This window comes from Homalodisca vitripennis, chromosome 3 (assembly GCF_021130785.1).
Source record: "Homalodisca vitripennis isolate AUS2020 chromosome 3, UT_GWSS_2.1, whole genome shotgun sequence".
NCBI lineage: Eukaryota > Metazoa > Arthropoda > Insecta > Hemiptera > Cicadellidae > Homalodisca > Homalodisca vitripennis.
Window position 1 is genome coordinate 69,145,738 of NC_060209.1, and position 20,194 is coordinate 69,165,931.

General features: G+C 34.5%; 1 protein-coding gene across 2 annotated transcripts in view; it reads right to left on the reverse strand.

Moving 5' to 3' along the window:
• The window catches only part of LOC124357045, a 72,760-nt gene extending 61,794 nt beyond the window's left edge, over positions 1-10,966 (reverse strand). For both annotated transcript variants that reach the window (XM_046808441.1, XM_046808440.1), the window contains exon 1: positions 10,787-10,966. The gene's annotated coding sequence lies outside the window, so the exon portion shown is untranslated. The remainder of the gene's footprint in view (positions 1-10,786) is intronic.
• Between the last annotated feature and the right edge of the window lie 9,228 nt (positions 10,967-20,194).

A 20,194-nucleotide genomic window follows, 5' to 3' on the forward strand; every position in this document is an offset into this window, starting at 1 on the left:
GTAATGCAAAGAATGGTTCTTTTCCATTAATAATGACCAAAGAAACAAGGCCAAAACAGGTGACCGTATATTCTTAAGTGTTTGACAATTTGAATTAGCTCAGAAAACGGTTTTAACAATCTCTACTGCAACCCATGGTCTCTATGGTCTCATTGTACGCTGAGATTTGGCAAAGTTTATTGAAGGTTTTATAATGTTTGAAAATTTATATGGAGATTTTGTTTTGGAGAAGAATGACCGTATGGGGTTTGTTACAACAAGAATGTTAAACAAAATGTTTTCACGCTGATGGTGTATTATTTTGTATTTTATTGACATGTCAGTGTTAATTTTTGTTTTAGTAACCGTAATTAATTAAAAATTCTAGATACCACCTATTAATCCAGAAAAGATTATATCTTACAACAAGTAAAAGTTTAACAGAATTCTTAAAAAATGTACTTCATGTACTGAGGTCGGTTGAGTTCTTAATTATATTGAACTCTTTGCCACTTAATTTGAAAAGAGTTTCAAATGATCATAACATTTAGATTAAAATTTAAAAGTTATCTGATGTTAAAGGTATTAAATAGATTACAAGCATATTGAATATGAATTTAATTGCATTTTGTTACATGTTTCATCTTGTAATTTATGTAATCGACGTACAATTACATTGTGTATTAACAGAAAATTAAATTAAAATAGGATTCTTTGTTGGTTTGTATTATATTCCATTTAAAATTCATGCACTATTGACTTAAGCTAGTGAACAAACTGTTAAACAATTATGAAATAGTAACAGAAAGAAGTGGTTTACCCTCCAAATCGTAGAGTAAAATGAGTTTTTGTTTTGAGCTAAAAACAAATAGCCTTAGGGATTTTACATGGTGTATCTGCAGAGTTGAAGTGGTCCTTATAGAAGCCGTTCTTGAGACAGTATTGTTATTACAAACAACTATAATACGATACATTTTAACAGTAGCTAATTGTTGTTGCCTTTTAACGGTGATTGGCTTGATCTAGTTTGAACTTTACATTCATCCACCCAGCTATATTGTTAAATATTCTTAATGATCGTTTACCTGTCTGATGAGTGAAGATGAAAAAACAATGGTAATATGCATGATAAAATTTGTTGTTAATGAAAATGTGTTTAAAAATTCCTCAAAAGTAAACTGAAGCGACAAAAAGCTCAAAGGTCGGTCCATGAGTCATCCAAGAGATTTGCTACAGGTATTGTGGTGGCATCTTTTAACCGAACAAAGCATGGACATTCTTCATCGTCAAGACAAACACTAGCAACCCAAAGATGGCAAAGAGCGAGGGCCCAGTTTTGGGTTCCAGACGACTCGCGTGAGGCGGTGACTCAAAGCTGACTCACTCGCCGCACTCAGGTAGTTACTGCAGTGGCTACTTACGTCATTGTCATCTCTCATTCCGTACTTCCCAGCTGTTATCAGTGTTTACAGTGGGGAGCGGCAGAATACACACCTATTCCTGGTACCTTTATCAGTAAACTTTATACAAGTGCGTGCTCAGCGAGAGAGATTGCAATCGCGACTGTGTGGTTTGGATGAGCAATTACTCAATTTTTTAATGAATTAGCCACATTACACTGTTGCTCAACTACTGCGCAGAAACTTGTGGTGTAAAGCGGCATTTCAATTACGGCTTGTGTAAAACCAAGAAGGTATTAATGGTGTAATAACTTGTCCTTGATAAAAATGACACAGTGACTGCTGCTAAGAATCTACATAATTTTAAAAACGTGTTAGGTACTTATTTGTCACTGAATCTCTAAACCTTAACGCAATAAAATATAGCTAGTAATCACGAATATTAAGTCTTGAAATTCAACTTTTGAATACATTTATAACCCGATAATTGACATAAGAATAAATTACTACTTCCTAAATATTAAAAATGGACATTGCATTGAACATGACAAAATCCTGATTAACGAAAGAAGAACAAGATTTCTTTCCTAGGAGCGCCAATCTCACTTTTCTTGGGGTCTACAGCGTGGTTTGTTCAGTGCGCCTGTATTGGGGATTGAATTCTTTTCATATAAAACTTGTTCTGATGTCATTTTTTTATTTTGACAAGTTCATCGTGATGTGATTGGTGTAAGTATTAAGTATTTTTATACCAGAATAAGAGGATAGATTTAAATCGTCGGAACATAGTGTTATATTCAAGTAACACATAACGATGTCTAATTTCCGAATTCCTGTTATCTTTTCAAAACATCTATAATCGATTATAAATTTTAAACAATGAATCCTGATATAATACATTACAATGATATGTAAAGATAAACTCATATTTAGTCGTACCACATGTATGAGTTAAAATAACACACAAACGCACACACGTTGTGATTCTACAAAGTAATGTCGTACGTGTTTTATGATACAGCTCTTGAGATGTGTTTTTATAAGGCAATTATTAATGCCAAGTACCACTTGGCTATTCGGATATAATTCATAATAAAACAAATACATTTTTCAGATTTTTGTATTTTAAAGTTTCAGTGTTACAAATCTCGTACAGTTGAGAGGAATGTGAGGATAATCTCAATTTTGAAAATTGCGTTTAAGGCAATAAACACACCGCAATTGCTTCTGATCAGATAGGAGACAGAAGGGCAGGGCCGACTACATCTGACAGTTGTACCGTAAATTAGTTAATTAAATTTCATATAATGTAAATTTCGCAACCTAGTCAGCCAGTATAATTTAATATTATTTTTATCCAATGTTCCGGAACTAAATTATCGGCGGAGTAACTACCTAAGTGGCACGCGGATGAATATTTTCTTCTAACTCTTTGTAGCAGCCCAACTACGTGACCGATCAGACCTCGCGCGCTTTGTCCGTAAGTAAAATTTATCTTTTCGTATTATTAAATTAGCCCTTTGATGCCAAACATATAAAAATGAATGTAACGTAAAGTAAAGTTGTAAATAGTAAAGTTACTTACCCTTGAAGATCTTTTATTTGCTTGATTGAGATAGATAAAAGTTGTGGCGTCGTCCTAAACGGCGAACACGTTGTTATAATAAGTAATTTGTATCATTAAATGGCTAATACCGTCGCGAATTTGTTTTAGGCGAGTTCACGTACCTGATGTATCTCACGTGTTGTTTGAGTAGATGGCTACCAGTTTCCCAACTCTACTCCTCTTCTAGAAATAACCAGACTGCAGCTTCAATGTCTCGTGCCATGACGCCGACACCCGGGTTGTGAGTCTACATATTGCGAAGGGAAGTGAAATCTTATTGTTTTATAAAGTAGAACGTCGTAGGCATAATTCCAGAGAACATTGGATATTTTAGGCCCACTTAGAAGATATTCGTTTTTAGTTCTTGTGTTCTAATTGGCAGCAACGTGGCATTACATACTTTCCCTTTACTATCTAAAAGTGGTGCTTGTAAGTTTTCGTAATTAAACTGAACTTATAAGTAAACTTTGCATTTCTAGTATTTATTACTACGACCTCAGAAGTCACCACCCTCATGTGTTATCGTCCAACGGTACACAGTTTTGTGTGTCTGACAAATATTATTGTATTATGCTTTAAAGATCCATTGGTATAAAGCCACCAAAGAGACACCACTACGAAAGATCATCAGTATACCACCGTTGTTGGGAATAACGATAAAGGTCACTTAGATATAGCAAATCACACAAGGAAGAAACTTGAAAAGCTTTGAGGAAACTTCTTTCGTGGAAGGTCTAGAAATTTCCTGTTCTGGTTAAAGTAGGAAAGTGCTTCGTGTTCTTTCAGTTGGACATATTGTGGTAGACTTGTTTTTCTACATGACACAAGTCAGTGAGAAATGTAGATTAAGGCAGATTCACGCGATCCGAATATTAATTTCTATTTTGGAGTATAAGACGATCTTATAATTAGATACTCTGGAGTTACAAACAATTTTTACAATTTCGATTATTGTCGTATGCTTTAGCATTTAGATTGGTTTTGATACATCTTCAAGAAGTTTGCAGATCGGATGTAATTAATAGGATCGGTGAAGTATCGTGTGTGGGAGCATCACTAAACATATTCTCTCTAAACTTTGTTTTATCCAAATCAAACTAGGTTGAATATGTATTCTATCTAATCCGCATGATGTGTTCTTTGTAGGACTGTTGACCACTGAACAGTTTACTCTTGACCGTGCGTAATCTAATAATTACAAACTACTGCATCATTCATGAGGTCTATTCCCACAGAGCCACTGGTGATGTGATGCAAGCGTTGCAGTGGCAGTGCTCAGTTGTCTCTGCAGACTGCAGAAGCTGCAGCTCAACTACGTTCTCATGACACTGAGCTGGTGACGTCACATGTCACTTCTGGCAAGTACAGACCAGGAACTGATGACGTCACGGAATCCTCTGCAACTCCGTCCTCACACGGCGTGAAGGGAGTCGTGCGCCTGGCCAGGTGCCAGAGGTCATTCACACTGACTTGTTTACTTGTTTATTGGGGTTCTTGTTTACAACACTAATCCCAACAAACGAGATTAGTTAGAGACAGATTCAGTTCTGCTACCCTTATAAGGAAAATTGTCAAAATTTGTCTCTAAACGCTATAGGATTTACTTGTTTATGTTTACAAAAAAATATAATTTTATACTTATCATTATAACTCCTCGAAATACTTCCTATTGATCCAAATGTTTCTAATGAACTCTTAAGAACACTCAGAATTATTTCTAATACTAGTAACCTAAGGCTAACAAGATTGTCCTTAGTTTTAAGACAAATATTTTGATGTTGTTTAATAATAGTCTGAGCTTAGAACAGATCTGTCTTACACCACGAGCATGATTTATACGATTATGCATTTGTTCCTACATTTTGAAAATACGTTTGAAAAATCTGTACCAAAAATTAATTTTCACATTATGTGATGTATAAAATTAAATAATTAAACACATTTTTCGAAATTTTCGAAATTTTAAAATTACTAGCGACAGACTCATTTGGTGATTTTTAGAGGAGTTAATATCCGAAATACCCATATTCAACATTAAAGCAGCAATGATTAAAACAGCGAAATTATTCCCACCTTAATGGAGAATATAATGTTAAATTAAAGAGTACCGGACTGAAAATTCAACAATTCAATAATGAAGATATATGGTTTAAATAAATTTTCTGTGAAATGTTCCTTAAACTTTATAATATTGTATGTAACGGAAAACACACTAATTTAGTTATAATTAATTTCAAATAATCTTTTCTCAGTTAGCCAATTTCATTTTAAGTTTCGTTTATTGCTTAAAAGCAACATTCAAAGCTATGAAATGACTGTGTATAAAATAAGTTTAAATAAAGAAGAGACCGTTGATTAATATTCACAAATATATCAATTTAAATTTGAAAATGCATGTGACATTTTTATCTCATTATAAACGATTAAAACGTAAGTAGAGTTTGCATAGTTGTTGTCAATATAAAGTACTAGTTTAAACTATCATAAAAAATAAGTTTATAATATTTTGGTTAGTGGATTTAGAATTAGGCAGCCTGAGCAATGTGTTTTGTTTATCAGTTGTTTTAAACTAAACAATATGTACTCTCATGCTACTCGCAAGAAAGTCCGTGGGACAGATTCTTAATAGTTGTACGTATTTCCCACAAAAAGCACATGTGGGAAGAGCTTTCGAATTATACTACATATGTATATAAAATAATAGTTTTAGATGCATAAAAATCGTCTAACAAACTCAAGAAATGATTTCAATGATATAGTAGCTACCATCGAACAACTGTTCTAGTAATGCGTGTTATATCGAAACCACAAATGGAAGGCATTATAACAATTTGGTAATTTTATTTTTAGTTAAATAATAATCTACACTTTAATATTTTACACAGAAATTATACCTAATACAAATGCAACATATAGTGTTATTGCACCAATGAGTTCAAAATAAAAACCGCATTTAAACGTTTGCAAGTTTATAGTCATCCATGAGTACAATTATCGCAGATTGACACAAACAGGTTTTGATTTCCTAGAAAACTCGCCGATAAATAACGTGGAACGTGCAGTGATTTTGCTCTCAGTGTTGGAACCCCGCGTTGCCACACAATATAAAACTCATTTGTAATGTCACATCTTATCTAATGAATGTATGTTGTATTTATTACAAACAAACATTTACTCTATTACACAACCAGCCTTAATGAGAGAGCAAACTCATAAATATGTTTTCATCAAGGTTATCAATGGTAAAAATAGTGCATTCTGAGAAGTCCTTTTAAACGCAGTTTTATGGATTCAAGTGCAGCCATTTAACGTTTCTTCTGAGGCTTTAAGTATTGAACTTTTAGTGGCCAATAAAACTTTCAATCGGTAAACACAATTACTAGTGATATTGTCTAAGTGGTCGCGAATACTGCTGCCTTTATTAAAGCATTAAGCTTAACCTTCAGAATCTGAGATACTTTAGTTTTATCTCTCAGAAATACTGTACTTGAGGAAGGATTCATGGTTTTCCGCTCGCAATAATGGTTTTTAATTATTTTTAAAACTGTTTTAATAAAGCTTCCACTTTATTGTAGTTCCACCTGAGCCGTCTAGATAAGCGTTATTTCTGACTTACGGTACTTATCAACAAATAAAACAAGGATTCTTAAAATTGATGATTGTAAGATGGTGGTACTGGGCTCATGCTTCAGTAAGAAATGAAATATAATTTTTTATGATCAACCTTTTCTCGAGAAAAAAAATGTTTCCATATAATTCTGGCATTAAATATTTAGATTTATTTTTCAACCTAATTATTATAAACGGTATATTAGAGGTCAAAATTACAAATTCAGAAAATACTTGTGAGGAAGTATTTGTGATATTTCCTTATTGCCCTATTGATATTTCCTTATGGGTGGGTCACAGTTATTTCTGATTTCATGTCACTTCAAAACCCGTACAATAATCTGTATATAATCCACTCGATGCCATATGTAAGACTACCAGGGCCAAAAATGCAATTTTCTTATATCCATTTTCCTTAAAAATTAATTAAGAACTATTTTTGGAAAAACCCATTATAACTTCCATATTACTATAACACAGCAGTTCAAATAAAATATAAATATGTTCCAATATGTCAAATTGTTGCAATATATAATAAGATATTTCCAGAGGTACCTAATTAAAGAAATTAAATATCCTCAAACCATCTCCAGATTCAAATGTATATTTCTGATGATCCACACTACATTGCTACAGTAGAGACGACTAAAGTTCCAAACATTGTAGTGTTATATAAAAATGGTCTCAAACATATTTTAAACATTACCAACGACTGGATAATTTGTGTGTTAATCAATTTTAGTTTTAGTCAAGAATGGAAATAAACTCTTATACGAAATCAATCGAACACACTGATTCTGATTACTCTACTCATGTAATCTAATGTTTAAGTGTGAAAAACCAAAGGAACTTTCGAGGCGATTATTGAAGGATAATTTTTATCACAATGTAAAAAAGCGCACGGAATCTTTTACAATATTATCTGATATTTCATAATCTAGTAATTATCTATACTATTATATACAAATTTTATGGTTTATGTATGTATGTTACTCAATCACATAAAAACTACTGGACCGATTGTACTGCAATTTTACATTGATATTTTTAGCGTCCCTGGTTAACATATAGACAATACATATTTCGACCCTCCGGGTTACGCTCCACTGGGGTTGAAAACTCCATTAATACTAAATTATCAACTATCACTAACTTATCAGTTGACGCTCCGTATGGTTGCCAGCGAATTTAATAAGTGTATACTGTTGTCATTACACTTGAAAAATAGCATTGTCGAATAACCAGAGAATGCGGTCTTCAAAGTTGACGCTCCGTATGGTTGCCGGCGAACTTAATACATTTATACTGTTGTCATTACGCTTGTAAGATTGCATTGCCGAATAACTAGAGAATACCGCGTTGAGGGCTGACGCTCCGTACGGTTGCCGGCGAATTTAATTAGTGTATACTGTTGTCATTACACTTGAAAAATAGCATTGTCGAATAACCAGAGAATGCGGTCTTCAAAGTTGACGCTCCGTATGGTTGCCGGCGAACTTAATACATTTATACTGTTGTCATTACGCTTGTAAGATTGCATTGCCGAATAACTAGAGAATACCGCGTTGAGGGCTGACGCTCCGTACGGTTGCCGGCGAATTTAATAAGTGTAACTTATAATGTTGTCATTACACTTGAAAAATAGCATTGTCGAATAACCAGAGAATGCGGTCTTCAAAGTTGACGCTCCGTATGGTTGCCGGCGAACTTAATACATTTATACTGTTGTCATTACGCTTGTAAGATTGCATTGCCGAATAACTAGAGAATACCGCGTTGAGGGCTGACGCTCCGTACGGTTGCCGGCGAATTTAATAAGTGTAACTTATAATGTTGTCATTACACTTGAAAAATAGCATTGTCGAATAACCAGAGAATGCGGTCTTCAAAGTTGACGCTCCGTATGGTTGCCGGCGAACTTAATACATTTATACTGTTGTCATTACGCTTGTAAGATTGCATTGCCGAATAACTAGAGAATACCGCGTTGAGGGCTGACGCTCCGTACGGTTGCCGGCGAATTTAATAAGTGTAACTTATAATGTTGTCATTACACTTGAAAAATAGCATTGTCGAATAACCAGAGAATGCGGTCTTCAAAGTTGACGCTCCGTATGGTTGCCGGCGAACTTAATACATTTATACTGTTGTCATTACGCTTGTAAGATTGCATTGCCGAATAACTAGAGAATACCGCGTTGAGGGCTGACACTCCGTACGGTTGCCGGCGAATTTAATAAGTGTAACTTATAATGTTGTCATTACACTTGAAAAATAGCATTGTCGAATAACCAGAGAATGCGGTCTTCAAAGTTAACGCTCCGTATGGTTGCCGGCGAACTTAATACATTTATACTGTTGTCATTACGCTTGTAAGATTGCATTGCCGAATAACTAGAGAATACCGCGTTGAGGGCTGACGCTCCGTACGGTTGCCGGCGAATTTAATAAGTGTAACTTATAATGTTGTCATTACACTTGAAAAATAGCATTGTCGAATAACCAGAGAATGCGGTCTTCAAAGTTAACGCTCCGTATGGTTGCCGGCGAACTTAATACATTTATACTGTTGTCATTACGCTTGTAAGATTGCATTGCCGAATAACTAGAGAATGCCGCGTTGAGGGCTGACGCTCCGTACGGTTGCCGGCGAATTTAATAAGTGTATACTGTTGTCATTACACTTGAAAAATAGCATTGTCGAATAACCAGAGAATGCGGTCTTCAAAGTTGACGCTCCGTATGGTTGCCGGTGAATTTAGTAAATAAATACTGTTGTCATTGGGCTTGAAAAATGGCGTTACCGCCTTGAGGGTTGGCGGTCAAATATGGTTAGCGGCGAATTTAATAAATTTTAATTGTTATCAAAACGCTTAAAAAATGACGTTGCCGTAAAACCAGTTAATTAACAATGCCGCCTTTAGTTTCGTTGCTTTTAGTTATTTACTGCAATATGGATGAGAGATGACGTTGTGAAGGCGGATCACTGAAGTCAAAGTTTTACCTTGAGTTTAACAAGGCGTGATTGCCGATGAAGCACCTCTTTATGCCAGCCGTGTCCTACAAATGATCTGATAAGGCTGGTAGTGTTGGGGTATATGATTACGAAAGTTACTGCTGAGACAGCATGTTGGTAAAGCCATTGAATGAAGAATGTATGCTCAATCTACTTCACAGCTCGGTGGAAAGAGACTATTGGCAAAACGTTGACTTGCAGACTAATACAGAAATATCTAAACTACCTCCTCCAAAAATCTTCAAAACAGTTGTAGGTTTGTACTCGAGAAGGCTTGCATCATAATTTATTTAATGAAATTTTCGCTTCTGTCACATTAACTATTAAGTATTTTATATAGATTATATATAGTATCCTAAAAAATTCAAATTTTTCTTAAAATTTCAAAATTTAATACTCTACTAGGGGATAAATATGTTCTAATACAGATGCATTATGGTAACGCACTGTAAAATATTTTTTATTATTTATAATATTGTCAAACAAGTTCTTGTAAACTTTTTCAGAATAATTTTCGACCTATCTTAACTAAAGACAATATTCCGGGGAAGAATTTAAAGCTGCATACTTATCCTGACTAATTATGCAATCCATATTATAACAACAAAATTTCAATTAAAAGGGCAGTAAATTGAATAGCCCTATGAGTGCTTCAAAATGTTGCTGGGACTAACTAGGCAAAATACTTTTAAAGTTAAACTAAAAGTAGAGAGAAAGCTTTTAGTTTTATTAGCGCCAAATCATAGATGTGAAAGTTATGAAGTTAATAATAAAAATCAGTCGTGAAATTAAAATGTCATACATTTGTCTGGTTCACATTTTTCTATCGTTAATTGTGTCGAAATATCAAACAATTTTCTCATATGTAGTATGTATCTTTTTCAACAAAATGTCTCACTTTTTGAATATTGCATATCAAATATACTCGTACATTGTTTTTAACTCCAAGCGGCCTTTTTTACATTCCTTATAAAAATAGCAACACTATATTTTTCCTGTTAAGGATTTATTGAGACAATTAAGAAATGCTTTTTGTTAAGAAGTTTTAAAAAGCAGATTTGCAATAGACCCTTTATTTTTGTAGTCATTAAAATCAAATATTTCCTAAAGCATTTCGAACAATAAGGTCTTAAGTCAATTAGCTTAAAATATTATTTAATATTTGCTCACACTTACCTATCTATCAATTAGTTTCCAAAATAGAAAATCCAAGCAATTATGTTAACATATACACCACACAGTTCAGTTTATAGACTTTGAGTCATTGTTTATAAACAACAATGTTGTTGAACAAACACGTGCAAGAAAGTACACACTTTCGACTGCACCACTAGCGCACAACTGGCGGGCGCGGAACATCGGCGGCGCGCGAACAGCGAGACAGTGGTTGTGCGCATGCGCGAGGCGAGCTCACGTATTACTCACCAGTTCCAGTCACTCGCCCAGGCCGTAGTAAATACGAATCACGACTAATTCGATTGTTTTCATCACAGGAGATGAGATCATTGCATTGAAAGCTCATTTCACGTAAGCGTTGGAATGAAATGACGATTTCGTTGTCCGATCATTATTTGGGGTACTATTGCAAGTACCTAACCGACTAATTATAAAAACTATGACTTAATTTAATAATTCAATGTAGTAACATTAGTATTGTTACAAGCGATATTGTAAGACTTGAACATCTTCTACAAATAAAATTTGTGGATTATAAGAAATAGCCCAATATGTTTTTACGTTTTACCCTAATGGAATAATATACTGGCTCGACATTCAATGGAGTATTGTAAAAAACTAATTTTATTTATCATAGAAACACGCCGTAATTTAAAATTTAGAATTAATTTTATTCGGAAGTAAGATTGCGTAGCCTAATGTTTGATTACGTCCCCTACAAAACATTAAACCATATTGAGGTAAATAATAGTAATAATAGAATGAATGTATTTTATTACTTTATTGCCTATTGCTCGACAATAAATTGTATTTTTTTATTAACTTAATGAAATTAGAGGAATTCTTTCATTGGGATATATATTTCCTCTTATTTGCAAATTTGACAAGACCTTTTACAAATTGTAACCCTAATTACTTATTCTTATGCACAATAATAAAATACTAGATTAATAAGGCATGTCGAATGTGCAGTTTTAACGTTCTTTCCGGTAGCTTTGGTTTAGCGGATTTGGCGCGTAATCCGTGACGATGGTGGGCATTTAACGGAGTGAGAATTCCCCTCAGCCTGCACAACGCTTGGAGCGGGCAGTGCAAGTAAACAAAGACTGTGGGGTCGAAGTGTGAACCCTGAATAATGCCACACCCAAGGGTTGTTAATCTTTCAAATGTATGTTCTGGCACGATCCTTGAGACAACAAATTACTTTACACCGCACCTCATATTTTTGGCTCTTTGAAAAAATTAACACGACAATAATGTTCAGTTCAAATATATAACTTTCTATCCGGGTCCGAAGCTGCTGCAGAAAAAACATGAGGAGTTCGATTGAGCCTCAGAAAGAATAATTAAATAATAAATACACAAGTGAGCAAGAAATCTAAGAGATATACGAACGTAGGATCAAACCCGTCTAGACACTGGTCTGAGGCATAGGTTTTGATTAATAAGGCTGGTTTATAATTATCTTGACTAAGCGAGGTCTGATTCTAGTTAACCCAGACGTGCCAATTTTAGTAGTGCCCATGTTGACCGTCAATAGCTCATGCCGTACAAAGGGACATTGCTGTAGTAAAAACTCGACATCTAAATATCCACTACTTGTTTCTAAGTAGCTGAATTACAGCACTTCGTCACGAGAGTACTGCTTTTATAAATGTTAAGCCAGAAACCTAGATTAACAAAAGGCTTTTCTGATCTTAAAACTCTAGAACTTAACCGGTTTCTTTAAGTATTTTTGTCACGTCTAGGAGAAGATTCCACACTACTCATGGAAACTTCAGGTGAGTGGGCGCGTGGAGTCAGAGGCGCGGTTCAGGTATCACATGTGACAGGTTGAGCCCCAAATATGCAGCAGTAAGTCGCTGCCGTGAGAACCCGCCACCCGAGGGAAGGGCTATCTGACCCGAGGGGACGAGACGTAAATGATAGTTTTTGTGCGGAGCGGCGCGGGACGGAGAGTTTTCGGGCTCTCAAGCGTTGGTTTTAAGAGGTCTAGACTGCCAAAGAAATGTGTCTAAACATGCCTGAATTAAAGAGCTTTTACGTATGTAAAATGAGGAATTCTAAGCAGGATGTGGGGGTTTAAAAAGAAACCCATTAAAAAGTGAAACGAATTTCAATATTATTAGGCCTATTCTAAGCATTTTTATTCTAAGACGATTTTATAATTTAACTTAATATTGGAAACATACGCGAATTACAAATAACAAACAGATATATATTTATCTATCAATTTCTTAGTTTTGTATGGTGCTATTCACGCAAAGTCTAATTATATTAAAATATTCCAATTGCCTTCAGCAACAAGCTCTTGAAAAGGTAAAAGCTCCCAGTATTGTAAACATTTTAATTTTTGCGACCGTTTACATATATAAAATCAACAATTTCAATAAGTTTGATGCTCATAAAATACTTTTCTTTTTTTAAATAAATAATGCCATAGTGGAGATGAATATTTTGTACAAATGAACATGACTGTTGACTTGAAAGTTTCTATCAAATTCGGCTGACTGAAGATCGTATCCAAAACATACAAAAACCCCAATAACTTTGGATTCTTAATTAAGGCTTAATATTCTTAGTAATCATAAGCACACGTTATATCGCATCAGTTAGTGTAGGTATAAAACTTTGAATTAAAGCTAATTGTGTGGAGTAAGTATCTTAATTGGTTAAGTTTTATAAAATTCCGAAAACGATGACATTAATGATATCTGCCGAAATGAGCATGGCATTCATCTTTCACACCACTAAGTGGGTGGGTCTTGTTCTCTTGACCCACTTTGCACACACTTTGCGTAGTGGGCATTTATCTCCTATATGGAATGTCTTGTTTTGCGCAATTCCTAAGCCAATCATCAATTTGGGATTTGCGCAAGTCAAATGCGAAGTGTGCCATCTCTCGTTCATGCTGAGGTTTGATAACTTACTCAGTACAACAGTTGTGATATTGTGATTAAGTGCTATACCTGCGCAATCATCTCATTTTAGATTTGTTTTAAACAAACGTTTTATATATATATGTATAAAATTAAATTAAATTAAATTATATATACAGTATTATATATATATATATATATATATATATATATATATATATATACATTTGAGAGTATAGGAGTTAGTAACACCTGTACATAGAAGAAAGTAAAAATATACATTTAATTTATGCAAAGTATTTTTTTTATAGATTGATAAAGTATAATAAGTTAATCGTAGGTCATTCTTGTAAGAAGACGTAAGAAAATTTCATATGAAGTCGATCATAGCTTTGTCATGACATGTTGTCATTCATTTGTTTTAAGTAGCCGCATAACAAGCAACATTACGAAACTACAATGCAGTATTAAAATGATGAATGTTAAAAATGCCAGCATTCATGAGTAAATGCCAGATATTAAAACATATCAAACAATCGAAACCAAGTAAAACTGAGTAAAATATCAAAGTAAAAACATACGGTGCATTAATAATTAATTTAAAATCTTCATTTGAACGTTTTGCCGTAATAAAGGAAAATCTTAATAATAAAGTAAACAAAACGTGTAATACGTGATTAATGGAATAATTGTACAAAAGTACAAATAATATGTGTACATATAAAGCACTATGAGACGCCTGCCCGCTTCCCGCATCCCATCATGCTCTTTGCTCAGTTTCTTTCCCAATGTTATTGAAGGAATTCAAATATACAATTTTATAATCATGTCCAAATAATATGTCTGTCAAAGATGAAAATGCAAAATTTTCCACTACGTACTTGGATTACCACTTCAAGGAGAGACATGTTTTAGTGATATATGACTGAAAGAAATGACATTTATTAATGAAATGTAATGTAAGAAAATGACATGTTTATGATGAAATATCATCTAAGGAAATTATTTCTTTATAAATAAAAAAGACATTTCCTCCAGCCATCTTACACGTGCATGCTGTAAAACTTCCTTACCGTGAACAGTGATTCTTTTTGGCAGTGTTATAAGATTTCCCAAGATACTACTTCAATTATTATAAAATCCACTGGTAATATCAAAAACATTTTTCTATTTTTACCTTCTTGCAAGACATCTTGACGAGCCATGACTAAAAATCTCTTTTAAAATAAAAAAAGAACTGAAAACCTATTGTACCATAATTTCCATAGGGAAATCTATGAACATAAAGATTTACTATATAAATTAATACTCACCTATTTATATAGTTTTTTAAACGTAATATGTTGAAATAACTACTGCACGGGCTAACTCAAATTAAAGTAATGTATTTTTAACAGCTGACTTTTTCCCGCTTTTCAACTTTCAATAAATGGACAGAACTTTTCAAGTAGTTTTCCGAGTGTAAGAATGACCTCAGATTTTATTGACTTGTATAGCCTTGCAGACAACCAAATGGTTCAATACTTCTTGCGTGGGAAGGATACATTAGACCGTAACTACAAATAGATAACAGGATGGGACTATGTATTTTTAAACGATTTGGTAAGTAGATGAGTACAATGTCAATACAACTCGAGTATTGTTACTTGGAACGCAGCTATTTCCTGAACTACCCTCTGATCTGACAGACGACGTGACGCGGCGTCACTGTGGGCTGACCGTACAAAACACATCAACACGATATGTACAGATGTGCGTATATGCGTTATCAGTTCCGAGATCCTTTGCGGTAGACGCTGTGACGTCCTACTTTGATAAATACTAGGAATTATATTTTAACATCAGATTTCTTAAAACTTTGCGTCTATATTTAAGACTACTCTACTGAGCTCTACGAAGTAGCTTAAACATATTTTGAAGACAAAAGGAGTCTAGCGGCTGTGGAAAAAGGCATTAAATTATATTAAGAAATGTCATATTATAGAACTTTCGAATGGTTGTAATCACTATGAGTTCATTTTAACAACATTTATTTTGTAATATTTGATATCAGAGAGTTATTATCATATAATAGTCCCTGTAGATTCCTTTTGGGAATCGGAAGAAAGAAAGATTTGATGCGAGTACAGTCTAGTAGAAAGTTTGGAAGGTAAATTCTTACAAGTTTGTTGCTGTGATTACATACATAGGCTGGGATTTTAATATACTGTTTTTCAAAATTTACCACCCCACCACCAGAAACTTTATAATAGTACATATAAAAATGTAGAAATAGTGTATTAATAATTTAGAGTCTAAATATTGTATTTTTGGTCTGTATGTTGTTATAATTTAGATAAAATATTGTATGAATGTAAAGGCTTGTATTGTAAATGTATAAAGAAAATATGGTCACCATCTTAAATTGTAATATATCGGACTAACTAATAAATTTATCTGTGGATAGCATAATTGATTAGTTTTCACATTGAAATGCATTTAATATAAAATTTTATATTTTAATATGGTAGCTGCTATTAATTACACACCTCCACCGTTTGTATTTTTGTGTTCACTTCCCGCACTTTATTCGTATCTTAGTTCTCTAAAAATGACCGTCTAAAATATGTCCAAAATCAACGCTTCAAATTCGTCTATCTAAAAGCCATAAAATGTGGGAATATTGTAAATTACATTTTTAATGCAATCAGGAGGAGATATTGATGTTTTTACGAAAGTAGTCAATTTATAAGAAGACCATTTAAACACATAGACTTGCGGTGTACTATCATTAAGGCATCTAAACCTTATAACCTCCAGTAGCTACAGGACGACAGGGTTCCGGCAGCCCACATGGTTTCCTGCTGCCGTAAATAATGAAGCAGGTTACAGATGTGGATTGAATTATGGGATCTGTATGGAAATATACGAAGACGGCCAATTACGTTGCTTTATACCTCTTCTTCTACTACTTGTATTTTTCAAAAAGACCAGTTTATATCTGTTATGTACATGTGACTCAGTTGTTAGTTGTCGTAGATTAGATAAAGTATCTCTTCTGGCACAGTTGCAGTAAAAGTCTACCTGCATTTCTGACTGTCACGTGGATAAATAAAATACAAGGTGTTATGACAGTTTTGGAGGATAAGAGCGAAATCTTAAATTTTTTATGGGGAAATCACATTTAATATGAATTGAAACCCCATTAGTATTAACAGGTAGTCATATTTTTAATGATTAATTAGCATTGAGACACTATAATCTGTTTCTGAAATGAAAAACAATTATGGATTTGTGACTAGTTCCTATTTATAACGCACTTTTAAGTTTCAACCCCAATTTACAATCAAAGCCCTCAGAGGTGCTTATTTTGATATATTGTTTTAAACATTTTTATTTGTCAGTGTGGAAGTATAAACCTAGTTAAAATCTTATTAATACCCACTTTATTGTGAATTGTCTATTGAACACTTATTACACACACAAGTATAAATAATTGCTGTACACATTTTTTTTAAATTGAGTGGAGTTACCGCGCACAACTTGTTCAGAGCATTGCTAGTCACAATGAGTGTTTTGCCAATTGTCCATTTCAACATGGTAAGAATTGCAGGTGTATGTGAGGTAAGAGTAAATATTGTATAATCTCTATTTACAAATGTTCCGCAGTGAAAGATGGCCTATTATACTACTTTAGAGCTCTTACAGTTGTATTTAAAAATTAACAGTTTATACATGTTACGTACTGTACATGTGATTCATGTAACGTGTCTAACATACATCATACCTTTATCGTACACCGTATACAGTTTTTTATCGTACATCTAACGTCTTTTCATTTTACGTCGTACATCTAACCATGACAGGTCGGTTGGATAAGTCTCCGGATACAGCAGTATATCGGAGTCTTGGAGAAAGGAAGTTGACTAAAGCCAAAGTCTTATGTAAATTCGGTCATCAAGATGAAGTGAACCTGTCAGGTGACAATCAAGACAGAGCAGAACAGATGTACTCACTACTCAGCCCAAGGCTTTGGTCTGCCAATCTGACAATAGGCTGCTCCCACGTCTGCCCACGGACCTCGACTGAAGTGCGCGGGCGACAAGGCACCTTGGGACATCTGGGCTACACGTACAGCAGTAGAGCTTCGATAACTGAAAGTCTCATAATGGTTTAACGAAAAATGTATTCAAAATACTGGGACCAGCGTGTGCACCCGTGCAAGCCACCCTAGTAGCCATTACAATTTATACTACTACAGGTGGGCTATCATCAGTTGTAAACCTCTGTTTTGGAGAAATATGAGATGTTTGAATAACGAATACTCAATTAAGTGAGGTAAAGAGGAAATCATAAGATGTTGTGCATACTATAACATACATATATTCCCGTTATCTGACTATCTGAAGTCATTAAAAGAAGACATTTGCCGCTGTTATGTGTTATAAAAAACTGAAACACCATGGTTCGAGAACTGGTTCTGTCCTTTATTTTAGAAGTCAATAAACCTTATAAGATTAAAAATGACAGTATAATAACATATAATATAAATAGTGATAAATGCACTAAAGTCATAAAAGGCAACATAAAATTGTATGCTAAAATATTAATCGTTGTATGCCATAATTACATTTAAAACGTAGTGTAATTAATAATTACATATTTATATCAGTTTTTGAAAGCAGTGGAATGTTCAGAGAACTTTCTCATTAGAATTTAAAACATGTTTGGTATATGCGTATAAAACATTATTTATACATCCCATAATTAATCTTATATTATTTCTTTACAGAAACGTGTAGTATTAGACTTAAAATAAATAAATTAGTAAGAAAATATAATTATGTATGTGTATTACAATAAAATAAGGTTTACCTTCATCATCCCTTGTACTGACACATGTTTCCTAAATGCTTCCCCAGATTGAGAAATTTACATAAACCATTTAAAGTATCGACTGTAAAAAGAAAGTCGTCTCCGAAACTCACATCTCGCCCGAGGGAAAAGAAAATAACTGGAACAATCCGTCCACCTTGCGGTAGCCTACAAGTCAGTTTAACAAGACAATCGTGCGCTCGTCGCTCTCGCGGTGACTTTGATCGACCCTGAATAGTCGTCTCGGGGCGAAAGTGGCTCGGTTCAAAGCCTCGGTTACAGAGATGAATAGCAACACTTTCCCCGTGTAGGTGCTTTCTATGAGGGTACGCGTGGGTGTGACGCGAACACGGCGCGGCGGCGTGAGTCCGAGCTACGTTTGTGTCCTTTCGTGATTCAATAAACTACACGTGTGGAGGAGGAAGTGGCTGAATAAGTGATGTTGTGGCTACTCGTGCAAACATAACTGTCTGGGGCTTTATACTGACGGCGGCCAATATTTATCATATGACACAGCACTGGTCGGTTTATAGCTGAGAACGAGGTGTTACACTCCTGGAATCGTGCTAGAATCCAAAATTGGAATACCCATTATAACGGATAATATGTGATTCATTGAAAAATAAACTGATTCAACGAACATCTAAGGACCCGACAGAAAGTAACGAAATTCTTACCAACCAATCCAATTATATGCCACACGATAAAATACCGAGTGATTGTAACGTTGAGTTTCGTTAATTCAAGGAAGTCGAGGAAACGGATGATTCCTAGCTTTCAGAAATTTTTTAGTGCAAGTCTATTTAAGACATTGGGAGTAAATTATTTGGATTGTTGCATGCCATAAGAAAGGTCATGCGATTAATGTCTAGTAGCTTAGTAGTGGCTACTAGACAGAAATTTCTGTTAGGTAAATGTGGCAATAAAAAAACGAAACGATTCGGTACAATAAAATATTTACAAAAATCCTGAAATGTTTAGTCGAACCACCCAATGTAATGTTATGTATTGTATAACTTTATAAGAACATAGTTTTAAAGTTTGAGGTGGGCAGTACAAAAAGCAGAAATAACGGACAGTATAAAAGGAACTAACAAACAGAGACACAATATATTTACTATATTTGCGCTTGATATTTGCATATAGCATAATATTTTGCAGTGGAAGTCACGCAACTACCCAAGTCACTGGCTATGAAAAAAGCGGTACGTGTAGAAAGCGCCGCAATTTAATTAGAAATTAATTTAGTGCAGCGGTTCATTTGCACAGGATGTCCTTGAGATTCCAGGCTCTAGAGGGGTAACTGACCTTCTACGTGGACGTTGACACCAGAGCTATAGTCCTTTATAGCCTAATTACCTGGGCTTTTGTTACATCCTTGCTGATGTGCCGCGGAGACCCCAGGACGTGGCATCCGTGACCGCTGACCTCGGGTCGCAGAGAAAGGGCGTTTATGCTTTCTGAGCCCAACGAGTGCTGGTTGTTGGTTGGGACGACCGGATGATGAGGATCAGTGAAAAGTGAAAGGTCAGAAGATTTGACGGCTCATTACCAATTCAACGGCGAGTGAAATCTAGACGTGGAAATTTTTAATTTCAGAATTAACGAGTGCGAAACAATTAAGGTAACCTTGATGAAAGATGTATGGTTCTGAGTAATGCATATTTGTACTAAG